This window comes from Felis catus, chromosome B2 (genome assembly GCF_018350175.1).
Source record: "Felis catus isolate Fca126 chromosome B2, F.catus_Fca126_mat1.0, whole genome shotgun sequence".
In the NCBI taxonomy this organism is placed as follows: Eukaryota; Metazoa; Chordata; class Mammalia; order Carnivora; family Felidae; genus Felis; species Felis catus.
In genome coordinates, this window is record NC_058372.1 from 114749245 (window position 1) to 114775981 (window position 26737).

Here is a 26737-nt window from a genome sequence, read left to right on the forward strand (position 1 = left end):
AACATTATTAGGTTGGGCTACATTGGAGACAAAACCCAAAATATTAGTGGCTCAATGGAAAGATTGTATTTCTTTTTCACAGGAAAGTACAGTAGAGGTAGTCCATCCAGGGTTAGTATAAATTGAACATTACCAGGCCTGCAGGTGTCTTTCACTTTCTTTCTCTTTCCCCTTCTCCCTCATCAAACATCCTCAAAACATTGCTTCTTCCTCAAAGCCATGAAAGCTCTGAGTTGCCATAGTCACTCCAGCAACCAGCCTTCCACCTCCCATTTTAGAGACATTCCTTGGCATTTACGGATACTATTTCATGCTTATATCTGAATGCTCATAACTTTGTCACATAATCGACCTCACTCCTAGGAAAACCTGGGAAAAAACAGTATTTAAACTGGCAGCCATGCCCTAAAAATCAGGGACTGTATATTACTGAGGAGGAAGTACAGAAGAACAATTAGAAAATAACCAGCAATATGCTGCACAGGTCTTGCTCTTCATTATATTCTCATGGTACCTATCACAGGGCCTTGCACAAAATAGATGTATAATAAACAGTTCATTAATAGTACTTTTAAAATTTAATTCAACTGATAGAGATTACTCGGACACAAATTTGGGAATATGATCTAGAAATGCTATGTCTAGTCATTTATATTAAGTAATAAATCAAAGATGTGCTAAAGGATTTAACAACTGCTTATTAAAATATTGTTTTCAGGTTCAGTTGGTTAAGAGTCTGACTCTTGGTTTTGGATCAGCTCATGATTTCATGGTTCGTGAGATTGAGCTTGGCATCGGACTCTGCATTGACAAAATGGAGCCTGCTTGGAATTCTCTCTCTCCTTCTCTCTTTCTGCCCCTCCCATGCTCGTACTCTCTTTCTCTCAAAATAAATAAATAAAATTTAAAAACGAACATTAAATATTGTTTTCAAGACTAAAAAATTGGAAATAATAAATAACCAACAATACAAGACTGATAATGTAAACTATTGTATATCCCTAAAATATGATACTATGCTTGGAAAATGTTGGTTCTATATTAAGTTGAAAAGGGCTGATTACAGGGGCTCCTGGGTAGCTCAGCTGGTTAAGCGTCTGACTCTTGGTTTCGGCTCAGGTAATGATCTCACAGTTTCGTGAGTTCGAGCCCCACATCAGGCTCTGTGCTGACAGTGTGGAGCCTGCTTTGGATTCTTTCTCTCTCCCTCTCTCCCTGCCCCTCCCCTGCTCACACTGTCTCTGTCTCTCTCAAAAGTAAATAAATAAACTTAAAAAAAAAGGGCTGATTACAAATCAGATTTAGCAGAGGAAAAGGAAACTGAAAGATTTATCAAAATTATTAAGGTAATTAACTAGGTAGTGAATTATAGGCAATTGTATGTTCAGGTTTATGTCTTTTGCAAAATATTTTTTCTACAATAGCATTTTTTTTTCACAAAAGACTACTCATATGATGAAGTTACTTTTCAAATCATACTATGAAAAGTAGGTCAGCATCAAAACAGGATATTGGTCATAATTCACACAATATTGTTCATACTCTGGACAAAGGATAATTGAGGGACACGAGAAATCTCCACCTTATTTTTTCTTTATTATGTATTTTTTTAATTATGTTTGCATAGAAAACAAGCTATCTTTAAGAAAAAGAAGAAACAATATAAATTTCCAAGGTAACTATAACAATTGTTTAAACTGAAAACAGCCTCAAAAAATGCCATATGTTATGAAGGCAATACATACAAGAAAAGCCTCAATTTTTCTGCTAGTGTTTTCTACAACTAGCCACGCTGCTGAGCTGGAGCTAATGGCTGATAGGATCTGCTGCTAGTCAGATTATAGTCTCTCCTCTGTTGAGTGGACTGTATCCATTTGGATTTATTCACTTGGAAGAGTCTGCTTTACCAACATACATAAGCAAGATCTGAGGGCCAAAGGAAATATTATGGATAGTGCACCAAAATGCGAATTAAGAAACAAGTATAAAAAACTCCTAGAAGAAAACATAGGTAGCACGCTCCTTGACATCAATCTTGGTGTTGTTATTGTTGTTGTTGTTTTTGATCTGACACCAAAAGCAAAAGCAAAAAGTAAATATGTAGAATTACATTAAACTTAAAAGCTTCTGTACAGCAAAGGACTATCAACTGAATGGGAAGTTAGGGGTTAATATTCCAAATATAAGAAGAACTCATACAACTGAATAGCAAAACAAAAACAAAGACAAATAATCCAATTAGCAAATGGGCATTATATCTGAATAGACTTTTTTTCAAAGAAGACATACAGATGGCCAACAGGTCCAGGAAAAGATGCTCAACTAATCATCAGGAAAATGCAAATCAAAACCACAATGAGATATCATCTCACACCTTTAGAATGGCTATTATAAAAAAGACAAGAAAAAACAAGTGTTAGTGAGTATTTAGAGAAAATGGAACACTTGTGTAGTATTGATAGGAATGTAAATTGGTGCAGCCATTATGAAAAATAGTATGGATTTTCCTCAAGAAATTAAAAACAGAAATACCATATAATCTAGTAACTCCACTTCTGGGTACTTGTCCAAAGAAAACAAAAGCATTAACTTGAAAAGATATATGCACCTATGTTTAATGCAGCATTATTTACAATACCCAAGATAGGGAAACAGCTAAGTCTCTCTCAATAGATAAATGGAAAAAGATGTGATATATATGTATACAATGGAATGTTACTTGGCCATAAAAAAATTGAATGAAATCTTGCCATGTCTGACAACATGGATAGAACGTGAGAACACTATGCTACATGAAATAAGTCAGACACAGAAAGACAAAATACCACATGATCTCATATATGTGGAATCTAAAAAATAAAAAAATCAACACTAAGCTCATAGATATGAGAACAAATTGGCAGTTGCCAGAGTGCGGGATAGGGGTGGGTGAAATGGGTAAAGGGAGTTAAAGGTGCAAACTTCCAGTTATAAAATGCATAACTATAATAATACTGTCTTGCATATTTGAACATTGCTAAGAGAGTAAATCTTAAAAATTCTCATCACAATAAAAAAAGTGTAACCATCTATAGTGATGGATATTAACTAGATTTATTGTGATGATCATGTTACAATATACACATATATCAAATCATTATATCGTACACCTGAAACTAATATGGTTTTGTCAGTAATACCTCAATATAAAGAAGGAAATAAATTATTAATCTCAGTTCTGTTACTACTACTATATAAGTCACAATTTCCCAGAAAGTTAGTTTCCATGTTAACCAACTGCAATATAATTATATGATATTTAGATACTTTACTGAATTAAAATGAGATTCATACCTCAAATTATTTCTTAGTGAAAAGCTGCCTTGGGCTGAAAGCCAGGAGATTAAATGTCCACTCTCAGTTCCAGTCCTAATTTCTTATTAATTCTAGGCTTAGACAATGTATCAGAAGCTAATAGCATATCTGTATATGAAGAGGGATATGATGAACTCTAAGGTCTCATTGAATTTATTATTCCATTATTCTGTGAGTATGGCTTCCATAACAATTTCACATGCCAGAATATTGCCTCTGGCAAAAATTTCCTCGTATGTAAAACCTGATCCAGTTTTGAGAATATTATGCCTTATTGAATCTAGAGCTCGCCATAGTGTGAAAGCTATTCATCCTTTATCTGGAAAAACGATGTGCTTTTCCAGATAAAGGAAGAATAGCATACAGTTACTCAGTCTATGCTCCTCACACTGTGGGTGACTTCTCTAGTCTGCCTTGTTCAAATATGACAAAAGCATAAAAAAATGTAGTGATTGTAAACTGAGTGTAAGCAAGGCAACTGAATTCGGTATTTATTTAAACCGCAGGATTGATGCTGTCTATGTCAAGTTGATGGGGAAGAAAAGTCTTCATGGAACTAGATATGAAGCATGACACATTAGCAGCTTATTTTGAAAGAAAATTTGAAATAGAAAAGAATGATTCACATTCACAAAAAGGCTCTATCACATTTTAAATTCTCCCTTGGGATTTTTGCTGCATGTTCCATATGCCTTCATGGGAAGTGACATCTCTAATGTAGCAGGAAACTTTCAGGTGGGTCTAAAATTGATGCTGTGATAGGACCAGAGACTTTTAGACAATTTGTGAAAAGAGGTTAAGACTCCAATTAAGTAATCTTGTTTTGTAAGACCCTGACAAAGCATTATTAGGCCATAGGGTTAAATGTTCCTAGACCTTACTAGATTGAAGATGAAGTGTAAGCCATAAAATAGGCCTTATCCTCTGGACATGTCGCTGAACTGGAAGTTTATTAGAGCATAAGACATCATGCAGAATTGTGGCCAACTCCACTGACCACAATAACACCATGTCATGAGTTTTGCAGAATATAGACATAGATTTCGAATTTTGAGTAGATCAAGGTATTAATAAAAAAGCACTTAACTTTATATTTTCTGGGGCACTAATAAAAAGCCATTCCTAATCTCTGTCCATTTCTTAATAAAATGGGAGCACCATTTCTTAGAGCACTTGAAAACACTTATCAGAAATGTTCCACATAAAGTGTCAGTATCCTCATTATAATCATTGTTATTAAGGGATATTACCATACTTCTGTCTAGGTTTCAGGCAACAAACTTTATTGGATTTTGGTTGGGAGAAGAAAGTTGTCCTTGCAAGGAAGAGGAAAAATTACCAATGTCGTTTCCCAACTAATTAGCATGTTCTGATCACCTGCAGTCAAAAAAATTTTTTTCTCTTAAGTGGGAGAAAAACAAGGACATATTATAGTTTATATATCATCCTTTTGAATCAGGCATAATTTTTTTGTCATAGCCTTGGCCGACAAGGAAAGTATCCCTTCATATATACATTTGAAGAGCTGATTCTGTTTATCTGTTTTTATATATATTGCATATAGTATTTTGTATGGTTAACCTGAAAAGGAAAACACAAAACAACTAATTATTAATAGGCAAAATTTCATTCATGCCTGATCACAAATTCTAAACCAGGATGTCAATGTATCATTAATATAAGAGTTGTTCTCCCAACACATGTTTGAATTTGGACTTCGAGACAGTGGCACAAGACATGGCCAAACAAGGTCTTTTTATCTGATTTGAGGCAGGAAAAATTTGTTTACTCTAAGACTGGATAACTGCTCATATAATTTTAAAGGTTAAAATTTATGGAACATTAAAATATTATAACTAAGTTGCTTAGTATTTATTTGACATTACTTAAATGCTTTACAAATGTTTAAAGTACTTAAATGCTATACAAATTAAATGTTTTATATAAGCAGTCCCCAACCTGTGAAGGGATTATATTCCCACACTCGAGCAAAGTGATTTGGCGAATTTTTCCTTAAATGCATTCTAAACATATGCTTAGGCTTTAGGACTTTCTCACAACAGTTCCCTTAATGTAACTGAACTTTAGTACAAATAAAAATTTTAAATTGATATTTAATACATAATTCTCATGGTGAAGTGTTTATGAAGTCGAAACTCAGGATCCTGTGGTCCAGGGATAATGTCATGGATCCAAATTAACAATGTCTCTCCACTCTTGTTCTTAGCGTGTCAATTTTGTCCACCAGCCTATTCCTCCGACGGTCACAAGATAACTACCAGCAGCAACTTTAGTCCATGTCCACTGGAAGTCAGGAAAACCTTTCCCTTAACTAAGGAATATAATATTCCCCTTCCAGTCTCACTGGGCAACCTTGGATCATGTGCCCATCTCCACACCAATAATGGCTGTTAGGGAAATTGCCTTAAATTAATCATGAAATTACCCTGGAACTCAGGACAAAAGTTTTAAAAAGCAGGGGGGTGGTGGTTTTATATTAAGAAGAAGGAAGACAGCAATGTATTTAGGGATTTGGGATTTGGGACGCAGTGGATACAATAAGAACAGATGAGGAGAGGATGGTGAATGGGGACAACTGTTCAAATTGGTGAATTGTTTACAGGTTATCTGTTGAAAATTTAGGGAACATTCAATTTTTTAAATAAAATATGTATGTAGGGTCATGTTTCCAGAAATTATTGCAACTAATTGGAGAATCTTCCCAAGAAATCAGGTAGAGGATTATCTTAAAACTCCATCACATCTATTCTTTTCAAAAGACCTCCTTAAAAAAATCCTGGTTGCTGAGATGGGAGGCATCTTTCCTCTAAAACTGCCAGCACTGGGGCACCTGGATGTCTCAGTTGCTGGAGAGTATGACTCTTGATCTTGGGGTTATAAATTCAAGCCCCATGTTGAGTGTAGAGATAACTTAAAAGTAGAGTCTTTAAAAAAAATTAAGCTTGGAAAAATTTTTCCCAGAACACATGATACTTCAAAACTATATTTGTCATTAGCATTATCCTCACTAATTATATTCAGACAACTCAATTTGAGGTTATAGCACATGATAGGCAATGATTCCCTAAATAAAAAAAAGACCAAAATACTTTTCAAATAATGTTATTATAAGGAACTGGTTAGTTTGGCTTCTTGGTCTAAGCAAGTTTTGGGTTTATACTAGGAAACCAATTGAGATGTCAATGAATAAGAATTGTGATTTTCAAATACATTGTTTAATATTTCATGTTTTCATTCAAATTACACATTTTTCCCTCATCCTACAGAATGCTGGGAGGAACCATCTAGCATAACAAGATACCATTCTTTAAAGGTTTTGTTTGTTTGTTTGCTTTTACCTTTGGTATCAGTGTGCTAGAACTTTAAGTTTGGGTTGTGAAAACACTCTCCACAATCAAAATAATTGCAAAAAATAAGCAATATTCTCATTTTCAATGTCACGAATTAGCAATCAATATCCAACTCTAACTCATCCAAGTACAAAAAGGAATTCATTGCAGGTAACAAAGACAGGTCCTTAAAGAATCCCCCTTTTTTAAAAAAAGGAAGTCTCTATCATCATTGTCTTTAAAAAAATTAGGAATTTTGTTTCAACCTTGTTCAATTTAATTTTCAAGATACCTAAATATAAGATTATCAATATGCAAGTAGGTATACATTTGTGTGATTTTGCAAGAACAATTGTACAGAGTGGCTGTCAGGTTAAAAAGGTAGCACATAAACTTGTAGATCAACGCCACAAATGCAACTATAAAATCATGGACAAATTTTACTATACAAAGGTTATTACTAATCAATTTCACTTTTTGCAGGAAAAAAGATGAAAACTCTTATATGACATTCTCTAACAGAATACCTCCATGACCAAATTCACTTTAATTCAAGATGGCTGCGTGCCCATTGCTTCTAATGGCAACTTTTGACAAGATGATAATAAAAATAAAGAGGTGAGAATGCTCAACACACAAGACATTTCAGAAAGCATTCTGGCATTTTTAAATGAAGCTTCTGGCTTTTTCCTCTGATTCCTCTGTCATTCAACTGCAACCTCTAATATTTTGCACCAATTATTAATTATTTACTAATATGAAAGCTACTTTATTTAGCTGAAGAAATAAAGCCTAGAGAGATAGTGTATTTTATAGTATTTTAATATGCTAGTTGAATTAATTCCAAAAGTGAGTTTGATTACAGTTGTTCATTGTTTAGCTTTTATGAGGGAGCAGTAATGTCACTTTGAACTCAAAAATGTGCCTGCTCTACAGTCCAGTTAGTTATATCCTAACAGAAATGCTATGATTAATCTTGTTTTTTTTACTATTAAGTGGACAGTACATAGTGACTTTTCAATTCAGACGTTTCCTTATTAGAATGTTTCTCCCAACTTGTGATTTTTGTGGCAATAATAATAACGAAATCGTTTCATAATAAAAAAAAATGGTGACCACCATATATTAGAAAGGAAAAGTAGGAATTCAAAATAATTTGTACTGCAAGTCAAAAAACATTCTTCTATTCAATAATAGAGCTTCCTAACAGAACTTCTTGGGAAGATAAAAATGTTCTATATCTGTGTTATTCACTACTGGCTACATATGGCTATTGAGTACTTAAAAGGTTTGAACTAAGGAACTATATTTTTAATTTTAGCTAATTTAAATTTAAATAGCCCCACATGGCTACTGGCCATATTAGTCATGATATATGGTGTAATATGTTTCTGGTTTCTACAATTATTGTTGGAGTTACTGATGTATCTAAGCCTTTAATGACAATATACATATGTGTGTATATACATATATATATGAATTTATTCTTGAATACAATGTACTAAAACAATGTACTAACTGTTTAAAAATGTACTAAATGTAGTAAACTGTGACAATCTTTAAAGGCACTAATATGTTTAGGTACTTTATATGTGCATGTTTGTATATAGATACGTAAATCTATAAATCTATGTGATAAGTAAATTGACTTCTCTTTAAATACAGACACACATATATGCATATGTATATATATATATATTAGTATAAACTGTATTAGCTCAAATTACTTGTGGTATCAACAACTACTAATTCTTAGTAGGCTACAACAATATAGGTTTGTTTCTTACTTCTGTTTTTCAAGATTCAGTTATAACTAGGCTCTGGGACCAAGCTAAAGGAGTGGCTACTATCAACGAATTAATCAATTCCTTGGCAGAGAGAAGAGAACGATGGTAGAACCAAGTACAGGCTCTCAAAGATTTTGCTTGGAAGTGGCATATGTCATATATATCTCATTTCATCGGCCAAGTCAAGTATGGTAGACAGGTCCGATATGAGTGGTGTTGAGAATATTCTCTTCCTTTAGAAATAGCCTGGTAGAGGAGAATCTGATAGAGAAGGGCAACAAATACTTTGACAATAATATAATTTATTTTCTAGAGATACATGTATACATACATATAGATACAGATATATACCACAAACATCTATATGTGTATACATTCATGTATTTGTATATATACATATATACTTACACAGCTTCATTACAAAAGAGATTTGAATCATATACATGTATATATAACACCAAGAGAATACAAAAAAGAATTAAGAATACAACAAAAATAAGAGATAGTCAAAAAGAGGGAGTACATAAATATCAAATCAAAGGTCCTTTATAATTGATAGAGTTGGGTTGTACAATGGATTCTAAGCTTACTAGTACACCAAAAGAGGGAAACACAATAAATTCTTACATTTACATTAATCATAAGATAAAAATAAATCAATTTCCTAGAGAAACATAGCTTTTATTGGTAAAACAATTTATGAAAGCACTATGTGATAATGAAAAAAAATTGCCTCAAAATGAATATATATTATAAATATATGCCACTACAATAAATAAACAGCCTTAATGCCCAGTAGGTATTCAGTAGATATTGACTTCATGGAACAAAAAAGATAGGAATGTCAAGTTTCCTGTAGCAGCAACGTAAAAAGTCACTTAATGTGTAATGTTAAAGCTCAACAAAGTAAACTATTTTTTATAAGGCAAATATATAAATAATTATCTAAAATATAATTATGAAAACAATTTAAAAAACAACAATTATGTGACTTGATACAAGAACAAGTTTAAAGTATATGGAAGAATGAATGGACTATTTATGCAATAATTAATGAAAGAATTATATTAGACCATTTCGTGGAAAAAGAAACTGGTTCTTTAGTGGTAAAATAAGATAATCAGAATTATAATAAAAGTTTACAAGAATTTTTAATCTAAATTGTGTACTTTAAAGTGATACTTAGGTAAAGTTTGGTGCAGTTTCATACATGTGTTAAGGACTTAAGAAATACCTATAAACAAAAGAATTCAATGCCAAGAAGTCCCAAAAGAAATATACTAAAGCACTGAAGTCATATTAGACATTCCCTTTGAAAATTACTATATTTTACATACAGAAATTGCTTATATTTTCAGAATTTAGGCATTTCCTAAACTAAAAAAGGAGTTTATTATGGAAGTATAAATTTATATAGGGGAATTAAATGCATACTAAAGGATTAGACTAAGGGTTAGGATGAGGATTACATAATTAGAGATGACTTCCTTTAGTTTAAGTCATTCTCTCTTTACACAGATCTGCATTATCCAATATGTAACTACTAGCGGCATGTGGCTATTGAATGCTTGAAATGCGGCCAATCTGAACTGAGATGTGTGTAAATGTAAGATACACACTAGATATTTTTTTAACTTAAAAAAATGTAAATGATCTCATTAGTAATTTTATATTGATTATATATAAATCAATGAAATTATTAATATTTTTAAAATATCAGACTGAAGTATATGAACCAGATTAATTTCACCTGTTTTTTTTTGATATGGCCACTAGGAAATTTAAAATTGCATATATGGCTAACATGAGTGGTTTACATTATAGCATTATTGGATAGATAATTCTGAGATGAGACATGATAGAATCAATCATACACATACCTAAAAGCTGGCTTAACTTAGATTTAATTAAGAAGGAGATAATTGAGAGCAACAAAGGTATCTATCACCAATTTAGAAAGACACAAGAAAGTGTGCAACATAATCTGTATCCAAAGATTGGCTGGTAGACACCTTAATTATTGATAACATTTACTAAGTGCTCACTAGGTACCTGACATAGCACATACTTTATCCCGTTTAATACTCATAAAACTCCTATGAGGTAAAGACTAAATCGGACTGAAGGCACTTGCTGTATATTTTCCATGGTCATTTGCCAAAAATTAGCTTGTCTTTCTTTTTTGTTTATCTAAAGTCTGCAAAGGTGGGGTTTTTATACTTCAGTAGCTTTCCTTTAATTTTCAGATAGAATAGAAATGTTAAAACATGAAAAAGAAAGTTGGTTCTGAAGTGTATGTATGTAGAAGAAACCGTGATCAACAAGATTAAAATATAAAATAAACTGATTATTAAGTATATAGAGAGATATCATAGCCTGAGAGAGGGACTGAATGGGGCACTAGTTTATTGACACCTTATCAGAACCTTGACTTTTAAGACCCTATTTCCTAGAGTAATATATTTGGTAAAGATCTAGAACACACCCCATGGAGGGGTGTGGCATGCTGGCCTTAACTGAAGGCAGTGGCAATCATTGGTAATCACACTGTGACAGATTGCATATTTGTCTTACTCTTTGCATTCTCTCACTTAATTTTGGGGAATCTATATTTTCTCCACGAGTTACTCCAATTCTGCTTTTCCTGAAGAGATTAGTATAAAAGTTATTGTTTGTTTTGCTCTCTCTCTTCCACATTATCACAAAATCAGACCCCTCTCCCCACTACAGTAGGAGTTTATTCTTCATTTTGTTCTGACATGTCCATTTGTATGGGCCACCACCAGGGAAATCTCATTAACTGTGAGTTTTAAAGCTTCATGTAAACTACAAGTGTCTCATAAACCCTAATTTTGTTATAGGAGACCCTTGCATTCTCAAGGAATACCCCCCTGAGACTTTCAAGAATTCTCAAAGTTAAGACTACTATTATAGCACATTTCTTCCTTAACAATGCAGTAATGCAGAATGAAATATATATATATATATATATATATATATATATAGAAGATATATATATTGAAGATATATATATATTGAAGATATATATATATTGAAGATATATATATATATATATTGAAGATATATATATATTGAAGATATATATATATATATATATATATATATATATATATATCTTCAGACTCTCAACAGTCTACAAACACAAGGCCAAAATCATGTATAAAGCTATTTGAGGGATAAGAATTGTTACTTTCTTAGGTCTCTGTCCTGCTCACCAACATTATCATCGGGCTATTTTCTGGGGAGTATTTCACAAAGCAACAAAGTTTCCATCATGTCATGAGGGTAACTATTGAGAAGATGATGAAGAGAGAACAACAGAAACCCAAGTTGACAAAGATTGCCACGTAGAAAAAATGGATGGGGAAGCTAACTCGAGCACACTACCTTCAAAACATGAGATTCAATTTCAGTTGTGGTAAATTACAAATTATTACTTGGTATTGTGTCTAAAGATCGGTTATGAAATAATGAAAGGAATTTTCTAGCACCAAATTTAAAGGATTACTCAAGCAATTTAATCAAAATTGAATTGTATTGGGTATATTTGAATGCTAGCTGACCATTAGAGCATTCCTTGGACACATCTATAATTATACTTTAGCAAATCCTTCTTTATGTGAAATCTGGAGCAAGGTTTTATTTAGTGGTTAATGTAGAAGTAAACAGATCAAAATTTAGCACCCAAAAGTCAGAGCACTTGCTCACATGACTTTCAATTTGTGGGACCTATCTGGAATCACTATTTCATTTTCTGTGTCCATGGCAACTTAATATGAGAATTGTAATAAATTCTTAATCATCATCCAATAAGCTCATTACGTTTCTGATTTAGCTCTTCTAATGACTGCTTATGTCTTTGAGATTCCCACTAGGAATCCCCAAAGTGAATTTCATACATTCTATGTAGCTTTGTTGTTTGTTTGATGCAATAACCAACAGAATTACTGAATGCAGCATGAACCATAAATCAATATTTGGAAATATTTGTTTTAAAAAATGTTTAATGATACTTTTGGTGAAAATAGTTGGCTGTTAGACACATATTTAGCCTTTTTTCTATTCTACTTCTAGAAATAAGAGAATTCCCTTCCTCACGTAAGTAAAAATGTAAAATAACATTCGTCAGTTCCAGTAAAACAGTTGATGAGTTCTTTATTAATAGCTTGTAATAGAACCCCCAAATATTCATAAATAAATCTCCCCCTTTCTTCTTAACATCTCTTTTTCTGAGCTGTAGAACACACGTGCACACAAATACACAATTCACTCTATTTAGTTCTGAGCCTAGGTATTTAATGATTTTTCCATTCATACAGATTATAAATTGGTGGAATATGATGCTTCTTTCATTTAATTAAAGAAGTACACTTGCAGAGCAAAATAAATCTTAAATAACATTATTTGTATTCCAGGGATTCATTTTCCATTCCTTCTAACTAACTTAAATGTCATGCTGTGTTTCTGGATTCGTTAACAACTCCAGGCACATTTCCCTCCACTTGCCTCTGTCAACCCGGCAAGCTGTTCCTTCTAACTTCAAAGTGTGAATATTTTTGCTTCATCATCAATTTTGTAGTTTGAAGGGAGAGTTGGCTTACCTAAAAAGAAACCATACTTTCCAATGAAAACAATAGAATAGGGATGCTAATTACCACTTCCTTTTAAAATATGTATGCCTTTTCTTCCAAAAAGAAAAGACAAAGGAACTTTCTTTTGTAAAAGAATAAAGGCAAAGTATAAAAGAGATCTTCGAACAGTATTAATTATATTTTTAAAATTTAGAATATTAAAACCACAACACAATTATCAGCTGAATATTCATGTATTCAGACTATTCAGATCATAAATTGAACAGTTTCAAAAATATTACAATGTTTCTAAACAAAAGTTCCCAAGTTGCTCATCATTTCTACAAAGTTACCTGGATACAGCTCAATGCTGAATATAAAAGTATCACTTTGTATTCACTATATTGGCTTTGATTCTACTAGCAGGATCTAATCATTATGGCAGTCCTGGTCTTAGTTCCAACCGCACATAATCAATCTTGCTAGTTTATCACATGGCTAACCCTAAAGAATCTTTTTACCTTAAACAATACAAAGTTGAGCTCAGTCTAAAATGCAAATATTACAGTGTTCCAAACACATCATCAGAAGACAATATTCATTTCCAATTCACTTTACTGACTTTACTAGGTGGCTCTCTGAATTTTAGTCCGCGTACAGCTCTGCAGAGAGATGGAAACAGCAATTATGTTTGGAAGAATTATTTGATTTCTTAAAGCTACCTTTCAAATGAAAGGTTTAGGAAGGAAATAAATAAACAGAAATAAAACTAACATTTTTAAGGATTCCATTAAATTGGGCAAATCTTCAGAGTTAGTGATCCTTAGCTTTCTTTACTTGGTTCTAATCAGTGATTTAAATTTCTAAGTTAGTTGTATTTATTATCAACAAGTGAAAACACGTACCAGTATCTCAGGACTTATGTGCTTGAAATGTTGTCCTCTAATATCTTCTTTGGTCTCCCCCAGGAACTTATAAGGTGTATATCACTCATTGTACAAGCGAAGAAGGAGCGGCAGAGAGATGAAGCACCATGTTCAATGTCACTAAGCCCCTACACTGCGGCTTTGCTCTCTACTGCCAGTCATGCTTATTTCCCCAGTTTGAGATTTTATTTCCGCTCCATTAGATAAAGGACTTTACAAACCACCTTTACATTCCATAGCAATTACTGACCTCACATTGAAATTTGGAACTGCGAAAGTGTTTAAATTATTTATGGTTCACCTAAGTATAGTTTAATTATGATTCACCTAGGCATAGTTTAAAACCAAAGATGGGATTCTTTTAAGTTGTGCCTGGGATTTTTTCCTATTCTTTTTATTTCTGCATAATTACAAAATGAATATATGCATAGCCCTGATTTCACGATTTCTTCCACACCCATCCCCAAGATCACTGTATTCAGAATGATATGTGTTTCACATCACATATATGTATCAGAATACATGAAAGATCATATGGAAATGAGTAGTTTTTTGATTTTTTTAAAAAATGGAAAAATACTGTGTATTTTGTTCTACAATTTTCTTTCTTAATAATACATCTTAGATGCTTACCTTTCACTACATCTGTCTCATTTTAAAATGTACACTATAGATTTTTTAGATTATACAATCATTCTTCTATTAATAGACATCTATATTGATTCCATATGTTCATTATTTGAAACAATGTAATAATGATTATTCTTATTAATGCACATATGGGAAGACTTTCTCAGTCAGATAATGTTAAGTGGAATTGTCAGGTCAGAAAAGTATTCATACAGAGTATAAGAGAAGCTGTTTCCTTGTACAATCTGATTAACTTTTTATATTTTTTTATTTTGCCTGTGATGAATTAAAACAGCTTATTTTAAAATTTGAATATATCTATTTAATGGGATTCACAAGTGTTTTATATATTTACTGGTCATTTGTACTTCTATAAATTTTCTATTCCTGTAATTTGCCCATTTTTCAAAGAGATTTTGTTCATTTTTCATGGAGGATTTTTAAAGAAGAGTCCTTATATTTGAGCTAATGATGTATTTGATTTACAATTTGATTGGTTAAAGATTAAGTTCTTGGGATCATTTTTCTGGGAAAAAAAAAAAACTTGAATGTGATGGTTCATTTCTGTGTATCCAGAATCATTCAAATATCTTCCATTCCCTAATTCTCTTTTAATACGTATTCTTGACAATAGATTCTAATTCCTATGGCTTCCCCCCCTTGAAACAACAACATCTTTGAAATCTAATGTGATTTTGATGTTTACATTCCCAGAGAAGTCTAAAAATGTAAACTAGCTCTGGTGAATGACATAGAAGTCTAATCTTTTTGCTTAGGTGGTTGACTAAAAGGAGAGGAAAACTCAGTCTTTGAGGAATTCTTATTCTATGAGAAGTAACATGTGTTTATTAGATTCCTCTTGGCTCTGCCAGTCATGATCTACTTAACAGACAAATGAGGTTATACTAAATCAAGTTGGTAACACTGGATAAGTTCCAGAATTCAAAGTCTGTCTGTGTATAAGGATATGCTGATTCAAACTATACACCTAAAGCCTCAACATTACTTGTTGCATTGTTTTGAGGACAGAAAAATAATAGGAAGCTACAGGTAATTCCAAGATTCTGCTGATAATAGAACTTTGGCCTAAAATGCACTTCCTCGGGGGGCAAGATAAAGAGCATAGCTTGTTATAATGGTCTTATGTAATTAAGCTAATGTGGAAGCCTTAAGACTTAAAACGTTTCTGTAAAGGATCAATGTTTCTGATCATCTCACATACTCTGGATATATTTCAGCATAACTTGTATCCCAAGTGGTTATGCTAGAAATTTCCAAAAGAAGGATTTACATTTTGAGAATGTGTTTGAGCCTCTTTATCCCATTTTCCACCATTAAAAAGAAAACAGGTACAAATACTCAGAGATCCCGTAAGAATTCTTTATCTATTATTAAAAAATTATCTGCTTTCCTATGACTGAGAAGCAACTATAAATTTAAACTAACACTAAAGGATTGAAAAGACTTTTTAATGACAACAAGAAGATTATGGATAGTTCCATCACATACATGACATCTGGTATCTTCTTACTTGCCAAGATCTATAAATGGCTTAAACTGTCACTTAACTTTGTAAGAAGCAATTCTTTTTTGAAACCAAACAACCTAAAGAATGGTAATCAATACAGCAACAACTGTAGAAGCCTTTAATATTAGTGGCTATGTAATTATATACCAGAATAAAAGGTTTAAGATTAGCTCAAGTTCAAGTAAAATTAGCCAATATATTGATTTTATTCTATAAAATCTTATGTGCAGATACATAGTGACTTGTATAAATGTCTTAGCTATCAACTGCTGCATAACAAATGATCTCAAAAGGTAGTGATTTGCAACAGCATTTTATTATCTCCACCATTCATTCTGTAAATCAACTAGGCCCAACTCAGTGTGATGTTATCTGGGTCTGCAATGTCCAAGATGGCTCGCTATGTGCCCAGCACTTTGGTGGAGAAAGCTGGGCTCTGCTGGGATGCTGTGACAACTGAATATCCCAATGGTCTCTACAACAAGATAGCCAGTTCTTTTACAGCACAGTTCAGAGTTATCCTAAAAGGCAAAGAAAAACCCACTAGGCCTTCTAAAGGCTAAGGTGAGAAACTGGCTCATTGATACTTGTACCACAGTAAAATGGTTAAAGCAAATCATGGGGCTAATTCAGATCCAGTGTGGTAAAGCACTAGAGAGAGGCATGAACACTAGGAGGCGTGGTTTACTGGGGGCTGTTGAGAGTTTAGTTAAGCAACTCCATGGCATTGATGCCTTGGCATCCATTTTGTTTGACCAAGCATCCTGCAGGGGCCTTAAACTGAGATCAGCCCATCATACAAGCTGACACCCTAGATACAAGTCCACAGAGTCATAAATAAACATTAAGTTCCTGTTATGACTTTGCCAGTGGTCCTGTGATAAACAAGTCTCCTCTGTCTCCCAGAGCCTTTTCCTTATAAGCTCCTTAGATAAGACTCCTGCAAAGCTTACCAAAATCTCACTCTTTTTTGTTTAAATTGACCCATTTAATCTAAGCCTGGAAACTCCCCAGAGAACTCCACCCTGGGACCTAATTAAGGCATGTGCCCTTGGTCCTGCCAGCTGTTTTTGCTGTACCTTGTCTTGACCTCCCCATGTGGTCTCTCCAGGCTTGCCATGTATTTTTTCCAGGACTTGTGAGTAATAAACTTCTCTATTTCAATTCTTTTGTGATATTTTGTTGAAATGAAGCTCACCATATGACACCCTAGTGTTTAACTTAACAAATGTTAATCTAATAAAATTACGATAGGGACCGTTTTTGGAGAATAACGACCACAGTTAGTCCTCTGTCCAGATATGATACACATCCTTCCCATTTCTGAAATACATTTACCAAACTCCCTAAACTCTCAAAGTTTCATCCCATTTCAACATCAGGAGCACACTTTAAGTCCAGGAATACATGATGTAAATCAGGTTCAGGTGCAGTTGAGGTTAGTTGTGGGGGCCTCTTCTTGATCAGAAGACAATGGAATAAAGAAATGGGAATAAAGAAAGCTATTGGGCCCCACATACCCAACGTACAATGGGGAGACCGGATCAGAAGAACTGCAATAGTTGCTTCCATTCATAAAGAGGAGGAAAGATGGGAGCAACATAGAGTCACTGGCCTGAAAAAAGTCTGAGATCTAGCAAAGCACAGTTGCCATCTCACTTTGCTCAGAAGGGAGTATGTTGATCAGGGCCCAAATACATTCTCTGGGTGGTTCTTCTTGGCTGCTGGTGCCATGCTCTGGACACACTTTCATTTTTCCTTGGTAAATTCCTTCAAGTGGAATGGCGAAGTCTCACAAAAGATTGATATGGAATTTCTTTTAAAAATCTGTCATACAGTTTGGTGGTTTTTTTCAAGTTGTATCATTTAATCTCCATCAGCACGTACCAGTTCTTCTAGAGTTCCAACTCTTCCCAAGTGAACCAAAAGTTGATCTTGTTAGCCTTTTTAACGTTAGCTATTTGGTACCTCATTGTGATTTAATTTTTGATAATGATTATCTTACCTGTAGAGGATTTTTTTCAGTTATCGACCATTTTGAATGACTTCTTTGCAAAATGGTCAAATATTTTTTCTTCTGTTTTTAGTTATGTTGTCTTCTTATTGTTACATTTTAAGAGGTTTTTTTTAATGTATAGCAAATACAAGTGCTTTGTATTTGTATATAATATTTTCTCTCAGACTGGGGCATTTCTTTTCATTTTTAATAGAATATCTTAAAAAGTAAGTTTTTAAATCCAATGACATTCAATTTAATTTTTTAAAAATGGTTCATTCTTGTTGTATCCTATTTTTGAAAAATCTTTGATGTGAATTTCTATTTTTATGAAGTCAGCTGAATTTTTATTGGAATTGGATTAAATGTATAGGTCAATACATATATATTACAAGTTATTTTTTCAGAATGATATATCTTAAAGTCAGAAAGTTCTATATGAAGTATACTTCCTTCCTTTAGATCTGATTTGGTGTAATCTCTACTACATGAAATGATTTTTAAAAAAAGTAATAATCAGGGACGCCTGGTGGCTCAGTTGGTTAAATGTCCAACTTTGGCTCAGGTCATGATCTCACGGTTCTTGAGTTTGAGCCCTGTGTCGGGCTCTTTGGTGTCAGTGCTAAGCCCACTTCAGATCCTCTGTACCCCCTCTCGCTGCCCCTCCCCCCTAGTGTGCATGTGCTCTCTCTCTCTCAAAAATAAACAAACATTTTTTTAAATGTAGTAATTAAAATAGTTCAGTTAGAGATGAAGAACAACTCTTGAGCCAACAGAGGCATTTTTTTCTTGCTTATTCAAAACTCAGAGCCTTTAGGATACTAATAAATATAGCCTCAAAGAGTATTTATGATGAAGTGGGTCATTATATGAATATTATGCTTAATATATCTATAGAATAGAGAGCAAATAACTAAAAAAAATTTTCATAATTAATTACTATTGTTAAATATTCTGAACTGACCATTTTGATTATACATTAAACTTATTCAAGGAATTGCCATGTGCTTTCTCAGACCGGCTGGAGTTCGCTGACATTTAAGGCACTGAATGAGTCCTTCTAATATCCATTCTCCCTCAGTAGAGAGTGTCTTAAAGAAGCATCTTTGTTTATCATCAAAATTTAAAACACTTTATAAAAACATCAATGACTTTGAGAGTGCTAGGTATTTCATAAAATATTGTAAATTTTATATTTGATCCCTAGGCAACCTTCTCAAAAAGTGCTGTTTTATATACCATCTTGGCAAAAGTACATACATAAACAGGCTTGTATTCCTGAGGTAACAAAAGGCAAAATTACCCTGTTTGAGTATGGTTTTCAGCCTGCTTATAACCATAATGTCTGCAACGGCCGGCCATCAGTTACTGTTTCAAAATGCTCCGGGGAATATTCAACTGCTGTAGTCTGAAGCTTTGTGGAATAGAACCTATAAATCTACCTACCCAAATAAACCAATAAAAAAAAGTGCGACTTATTCTATGAATATAAAACCAAAATTAAAAAAAGTAATAAAGGGTAGGTTTGTTATTATTTTATTTAAAAAGTTTTTAACTTATTATTTTGAGAGAGACAGAGACAGAATAAGTGGGGGAGGGGCAGAGAGAGTGGGAGAGAGGATCCCAAGCAGGCTCTGTGCTGTCAGTGCAGAGCCTAACATAGGGCTCAATCTCAAGAAGCATGAGATCGTGACCTGAGCAAAAATCAAGAGTTGGATGCTTAACCAACTGAGCCACCCAGGTGCCCCAGAACTAATATATTTTAAATAAATATACTTGATCTTAGTGGCAGGTGTTTATTGGGTGTTTGGTCTATGCCAGGCACTATTCTCAGTGATTTTCCTAAATAAACTTGCAACAACTTTCTGAGGCATGTTATTATCCCTGTATTACAAATGTAAAAACTGAGAAAAAAGGAGGTTAAATAATTTGCCCAAGATCAACAGTTAGGAATGGTGGACTAAGGACCTCCAAAATGCCACTCATCCAGAAAACCAATGAACACTGGCAAAAATCATTAGCATCAACTTTTGTAGAACTCCAGAATTAAGTAAACATTTTCAACAATCCGAGAAGCTTTTATTCAAAAAATGACTCAGTCTTGATGAGAACGGTGAATTTTGTGGCATCCTGCCTTCCTTTCGTCCTATTCCCCTCCCCCCAGCTCTGTAGTAGTCTTTAAACCCAGCAGACATGCAACCACCCAGAGGGCCACACTGGGTTTGGAGCTCCTTAGGAAACAGGATAGAAATTCCTCAGACAATTAAAAACACAACCAGTATATGATCTAGCAATCCAAAGTCTAGATAGTTATCCCAAAGAATTGAAATCAGGATCTCAAAGAGATATATGCATTCTCATATCCACTGCAACACTATTCACAATAGTCAAGATGTGAAAACAAGCTAAATATCCATTAGCAGAGGGATGAATAAAGAAAATGTGGTATATACACACATACTATTCAGCCTTAAAAGAGAAGGAAATTCTGCAATATGCAAAAACATAGATGAATCTTGAGTACATGATACTAAATGAAATAAACCAGTCACCAAAAGACAACTACCGCATGATTCTCCTTATAGGCACTATCTAAAGTAGTCAAATTTATAGACTCAAAGGGTGGAATGGTGGTTGCCAGAGGCTGGAAGGAGGGGAAAATGGAATTATTAATCAATAGACATAAAGTTTCAGTTAAGGAAGATGAATAAGTTCTAGAGATTTGCTATATAACATTGCACCTATTTGCAATAATACAGTATTATACACTTCATTTGTTAAGACAGTAGATCTCTCGTTAAATGTTCCTAGCACAATAAAACAATTTTTTAAAAAGCTTCATTCACACACAGACTATTGTCGCTGTTACACTAATCTGGCAGCTCCCTGGAAAAGCTCCTTTTGGAGCTGACTCCACCCATTCTGGAAGCAGTCCTATCATTAGCCATTTATTGAAAACAATCAGCAGCAATTATTTAACATTGCATCATCCCAAAGCTGTGACGCTAGTTGTGGCAATCAAAACATAAGATATCAGGTTAAGGCTCCATATTCTAACCCCCTCCCCCGCAACTTTCTTGCTTTATTTATCTTCAAGTCTCTCCAGCACCCTTGCACACACACACACACACACACACACACACACGCACACCCCACATACCACACCTTCTTCCTTTAGCCAGAAGACAAAAACCTTGCTTATCTACTCATGCAGATAAAAAGCCTCACAAGTCACCAATCCATGGCGTAAGCCAACATGACTCTCTGCTGCACTCATGTCACCATGTTCTTTGCATGACACCATCCTTCACAGCATGTTTCAGTGAAATTCAAACCTATCACCACAGCCAAGGAAATGCTTTTATGCATCCATCTCAACAGTCCTGCAAATATGTGTGTGAAGAACTCCATATTTACACACACACTATTTCTGTTATCTGTTTTGAATGTATCATAAAGAAAAAATGACACACAGAATATCTTGACAACTAACATAAAATGAGTCTCATTCTTCATCAGTACAAATATCAATGTGGCATGAGTCTCATAAAGAGAAGACATCAGTGTTGAGTCTGAAATTTAAGGGTCTGAGACAATACTTATAACACAAGAAGTTAGCCTGCCACAGTGTCAGATAGATAGATGATAGAAGATAGATGAAAGATGATAGATGATAGATAGATAGATAGATAGATAGATAGATAGATAGATAGATATCCTGACAGGAAACACAAAGTTTTTATTATCACAGATCATCTTAGCACTGGTGAGGCTATAAATGGCCTCACTACTAAAAGCATCCTGAAAAATGGTATTGATATAGTTGTCTAATTATTTGGGGGGAAATTAGGACTTTGCACAAACAGAGGGGTTGTACCACAGACTCACAAAAGCAAGACACCCAGAGCTTGGCTGGCACATTCTCCCACCCTACCGTCTGGAAAGAGAAAGGCTTTTATTCTGGGATATAAGCAAATACTACAGGAGAGAGAAGTCTCTGAATCTCTCTGAAGTAATATACTATCTCTATCTTCCAGGACATGTTTGCTATTCAATCTTTCTTTAACCAAATTTGACAGTGGTCATTCCTCAGAAAGTTTAGACCATGAGGGAATATGAAAGCATTCAGAGAATTGTCTTCCAACAATCAAGATACAGAGAGTGAAGCTAAATAGTCTAGTGACCTCTACTGATTTATTCCACAGCTTTCTATTATTGAATAATGAAAAGTTGGGTAGACTAATGTAAATGGGAAAAAAGTAAAATGATGATTATTGACATTTTGATTAAAGAAATCAATGACATTCATAATTATTGTCTTAGTCTAAACTACCTGAACTTTTAGAGTAATCATTTACTGGCAGTAACATGGAACTATAATATATTTTCAGATTGTAGTTCTTTATTTGAAAGTAAGTGATTTTTAAAAATGTTTTTCTTTTCTTGAAAATGTAAATCTTGAAATGTAAATCTTTTCTTGAGAAGACACAACAAAAATAACCATGCTTCAGATATTGTCCCTTTTCATCACTGAATAGGTAATAAATTTATATATCTTATAAATTCTGGTCAGACCAGGTTACTTTACTTAAATCCTCATTACCTTCTGCCTACTTGCCCAGAATATGGCAAAACATTAGAAAAATAAAACTGACTTTATTTACTTTGATATAGCAAAGATATGTTCAAATACATTTTGAAATGAAACAAAATGGCCCTAATATCTAGAGTACCCTTTAGAAACAAAGCTTCACATCCTGAGCATGGCCTATGTGAAATAGTTGGACCCCCTCACAGCCATAGTGATTCTTTTAAAGCATAAATCATACCATGCCACATCTCTGCTCTCCCCTTTTGATAACTCCCTATCTCAGAAAAAAAATCAGAATCCTTTTGAATGGCCTATAATAACCTTCATGGTCTGCCCATCTTGAGTAACAGTTGCTTTTTGTTTCTTTTGTTTTGTATTGCTATATCTACATATTCCAACTACTTGGTGGATGGTTTGATAAACTGAGTATGATTGGCATATAGACTAGAAATAAGTCCTAGGGTTACTTAGCTTTCCATTAAAGCTAGATACATTCTATATATAATCCAAATGGTTTCTCCTGGGAGATTTTTTAAGTGTCATGAAAATGTGTTCTCTTGTTCAGCCCCAGACAGAGACTTATTAAGCATCTTTTGAGAGCAGTCATACACTCATTCAAGACATAGTATTTGGAGTACAGACTATCCCAGGTCTAACAGAGGAGATAAGCTATGTATATCAATATTAATATGAGCAAAGTAGCAAAAGAAAAAAAATGAAATCTAAGGAATTCCAAGGAAATTATAGTCAAGATCACCTGATTACTTGGTCCAAACTGGAAAATTCTCCTGAGTGAAATGAGGAATACCTAGAGATTTGGTTTTGCCCTATTTCATAGAAAGATAGAACAGAAGTGGGGTGACGCTAATTTTATAAATTTCAGAAAAAAAATTTGGTAGTGATATCTATATATGATATAGGTATATTGGCATAACACAGGCTTTGTTTACCTGGTTAGCATACAGAACTACAGAATTCGTGCAGATCCAACTAGGAAAAGGGCATACAACACCTGTCTCTCCAGCAATGTGTCAGCAACATCATTTTTGTATGAAAAGAAAAATGTGCTTGCTCTATATGTTACTGATGTACCTAATCACAATGACTTTCACTTAGAGGGGAAGATTTTATTTTAAATCATGGAATTTATATACAAAATTGAGCCTTTTAGGCGAGGTCATATTAATTCCCTTTTGATAGGGCTTTTTTTTTTTTTTTTAAGATGTGTGTCATTTCTTTGTATTTTGTCTTTACAACCACCCTATGGTGAAGGCGTTATTGCTCTGTTTTGTCAGTGATGGAAACAATAAACATGGATATCAAGCAAGGAGCAGTAGAGCAGAAAAGTTGCTGGGGATATTCATACACCACCTTTCCAGAACGCATCATGGGACTATAAGGAGGGCCGGAGCTTGCTCGGCTGGCAGCAGAAAGGTCCACATGGCACTTGCCGTACATCTAGGAACTTTGGGCAATTTGCTTCAGCTATACGATGGGGACAACGATACCTATATCCCAAGGTTGTGTTACAAGAGTTAAATGAGATGAAGTACACAAAACCATGGTGTACGATTATCATGGTTCTCAGGAAAGCGTAACTTAAAAAAATGTATATATTTATCAATAACCCAATGTTAGAAAATTCTGAGAATCATCATTTTGGATTGTGTTTCTGGCTCTCTCAAAATGCTTCCCATTTTGAACTATTCCCTGAAAAACTTACATTGCCAATCAAATCTGAATTACTGCTTGCTTCTATAGACTACTTTCTTGAAGACTGATTACCTTTTGACTATGATTTGAGATTTAGTTTTCATAATGGGAAATAACAGTTTTGCAGAGTGGTCTGGCAGGGTTTTGTAGAACAGCTTCAGTCAGGCTGACATGTGCTTTTATTAACCATATTTCCTGTAGCTGCACAGACAATGAGAAATCCACTTCTGTGAGCAGAACCAATTATAACTGAACAGGTACACTTTTTCCCCAGCCTGGTCATGATGTCAAATGTCTGATTAGAAAGATCTTGTGCTTTTAGCAAAGTGGGGGTGAATTTCTTTCCATTTGCAAGAACAAGCTATTTCTGCCTTTCATTCCATAGTCTCTTAGTATCTTAATTCTGGTCTCTCAGTGTCAAATAGAGTCATAAATGCAATGCCCTTGAGATGAGGAAAACAATATTGTTCTGTGTTTCAAAGCAGATTGAGCTAGCTTTGGAGAGGAGCAGGCTGCACCTAGGCACAGAATCAGACATATTATGTGATCTAAGAGAGAACAGACACAAGGTACACATGAAGAATATGACCCAGGGGAGGCAACATGGGATGGACCCTGGTTGCCCTGCAAAGGAATCTTAAGAACAGCATCAACTACAGGAAAACGTTAGGCTGAAACAGATAGAAAGGTGAATGGAAATACTGCCTCGTGCATATATAAAACAGTGACGCCACCACAATAAATCAGGTTTTAAAAGTGTGGGACTGAAATAAGGAAGGGTAATTCTAAAAAGACATTTCTTAGGAAAATCCTCTTACAGATGGTAAGAAGACAAAGTCGGAACCAAGTTCCCACAAAACGCAGGATTACAAAGACAAAGCAGGCCCCATTAAGTCAAGCGTTACAGACGAGGGCCCCTCCGCTCTCAAAGAGAGAAACTTGCCAGCAATGTCAGCAGAAAGACCACCATCCCCTCAAAATACTATAAGCTTATTTTTGGAAACTTCCTAGTTCTTCTCTTAAAAATTCTTCAGCTATGGCAAAACAATCTGCTGATATTTCGAGGAACTCAAATGAAGATTTTTCAGTTACTTTTAACTCTTTCCTGACCAATGTACAGATACAGAATGATAGATGGGTAGAATATTTAAGCTCAAAGGAATAGTAGTGATCATTTGTTCTAACCTCACTGTGTAGTCAGGAATGCTTGGGTTATCTCAGATCACATGGCAAGCTAGTAACAGAGCCAGGACAGGAATCACATTCTCTTGATTTCCACACAGTATTTTTTTTTCCACCACAGCTCAATATTTTCAAAAGAGAATTGCACCTGTATAAAGTCCAAGAGAAAACTCTGTTAATAAGAGAACCCAAGTAGGAATAAGCTAAATTTAAAAGGTCACCAGCAGAGACTTACAAAATGAAGATTCTTTATTAAAAGTAGGAGGGGAAAATGGGGTGTCTCAGTGGCTCAGTCGGTTAAGGATCGACTTCGGCTCAGGTCATGACCTCACAGCTTGTGAGTTTCAGACCCACATCGGGCTCTGTGCTGAGGGCTTGGAGCCTGGAGCCTGCTTCGGATTCTGTGTCTCTGTCTCTCCCTCTCTCAAAAATAAATAAACACTTTTAAAAAACTTAAAAAAAAAAGTAAGAGGGGGAAAATGCAACCTAGAAAGAAATACCTTTTACTTTCACTCAAAATATATCTAAAGCTAACCATTTTTTGTTATTCCCATTGCTGTCCTGCTGACCCAAGGAAGCATCATGTATAGCAATGTCCCCCTAATTGACTTCCCTGTTTCCATCCTTGTTCCCCTACTAACAGCAGCACAGAAGTCAGAATGAGCCCTTTAACACGTGATTGTCATTCCCTGACCCAATCCTCCAATCACGTCTTGTTTCATAAAAATTTAAGCCAAAATTACTACAATGACCTGCAAAGACCTATACAATTAGCGTCCTGCATTCCCTCTCTGATTTCATCCCCTTTTGTCTCCTTAGCTCACCATATTGCAGCCATCCTGGCCTTCCAGGTGATTCTTGAATACATTAGGCACATCCCCGCCACAGGGTTTGTAGCATCTCTTTCTTCTGCCTGGAGCATTTACCCCACTCTCTGTCTGCAAAGCTCATCTCAACTATTCAAGTCTTTGGACAAGTGTTGTCTTTTCCATAAGGCACACCATGGCCAGCTTATTTAAAATTATTCTACTCACTTTGCACTCTAAATCCTACTTACCTTGGTCTATTCTTTTTTACATAGCACTTAT

At 34.4% G+C, this 26737-nt stretch overlaps 1 protein-coding gene across 3 annotated transcripts in view; it reads right to left on the minus strand.

The window, feature by feature from the left end:
- THEMIS (thymocyte selection associated) overlaps positions 1 to 26737 on the minus strand; it is a 194248-nt gene that overhangs the window by 44381 nt on the left and 123130 nt on the right. The window lies entirely within an intron of this gene.